Source organism: Solanum lycopersicum, chromosome 2, assembly GCF_036512215.1.
Source record: "Solanum lycopersicum chromosome 2, SLM_r2.1".
NCBI lineage: Eukaryota > Viridiplantae > Streptophyta > Magnoliopsida > Solanales > Solanaceae > Solanum > Solanum lycopersicum.
The window spans coordinates 8,771,062-8,772,374 of NC_090801.1; positions in this window are offsets into that span (position 1 = coordinate 8,771,062).

Consider the following 1,313-nt stretch of genomic DNA (forward strand, 5'->3'; position numbering starts at 1 on the left):
AGGAGTAGACATGGATTTTCCAGAGAATCATAATGAAAATGTACAACCCAAATATGCGCGGTCTAAGGTACAAACACACATCAGCCTTCATAATTGACTTTAATATGTATAAAAAAATATTTTTCAACAATTTTTTTTAATTTTTATTTTTTTCGAAAATTCCGAAAAATTAGTAATAAATTAATAAAAAATAGGGAAAATATCGAAAAAATATGAAATCAACTCCGAAAATTCACAAATAAATATGTGAACCTTAAAATATAAAATTTAATAAATTTTAATTTTTAAAAAGAGACGTAAAAATTAAAAAGCGTAAAAATAAATTATAAAATAATGATTAAAAGTCGGAAAAATATGGAAATGCTCGAAAACACTTCTCAACATGTCAAATTAATGATAAGATGCATATTTGCACAAACAAAAGATGTTTCAATATCGTACGAACCGTAAAAGTAACGAAAATGATGCGAAAGAGCCACGTTAGGCGGAAACGTTTGAGAATAGATAATGGAAAGTAGATGAATATGTTTGTTATGCATGGAGGTTGTTTCAAAATCCTTTGATTTATGTACGCCATGAACATCCGCATGTTTTGTTTGGAACTCGATGAATGTTGCGCAAGCCACGACCGATGCGGGCAGGCCACGGCCGACCGTTGTGTGCAGGCACGTCCGACGACGGCCGACCGTTTGTGCTGTCCAAGGGCTATGATGGCATGCCACGCCCGACGACGGCCGACCGTCTATGCTGTCAAAGGGCGAAGATGGCATGCCACGCCCGACGTCGTTCGACCGTGTGTGCTGCAAAAAGGCGAAGATGGCATGCCACGCCCGACGCCGTTCGACCGTGTGTGCTGCCCAAAGGCGATGATGGCATGCATGCCACGCCCGACGTCGTTCGACCGTGTGTGCTGCCCAAAGGCGATGATGGCATGCCACGCCCGACGTCGCTCGACCGTAGTGTGCTGCCCAAAGGCGATGATGGCATGCCACGCCCGACGTCGTTCGACCGTGTGTGCTGCCCAAAGGCGATGATGGCATGCCACGCCCGACGTCGTTCGACCGCGTGTGCTGCCCAAAGGCGATGATGGCATGCCACGCCCGACGTCGCTCGACCGTGTGTGCTGCAAAAAGGCGAAGATGGCATGCCACGCCCGACGTCGTTCGACCGTGTGTGCTGCCCAAAGGCGATGATGGCATGCCACGCCCGACGTCGCTCGACCGTGTGTGCTGCCCAAAGGCGATGATGGCATGCCACGCCCGACGTCGCTCGACCGTGTGTGCTGCAAAAAGGCGAAGATGGCATGCCACGCC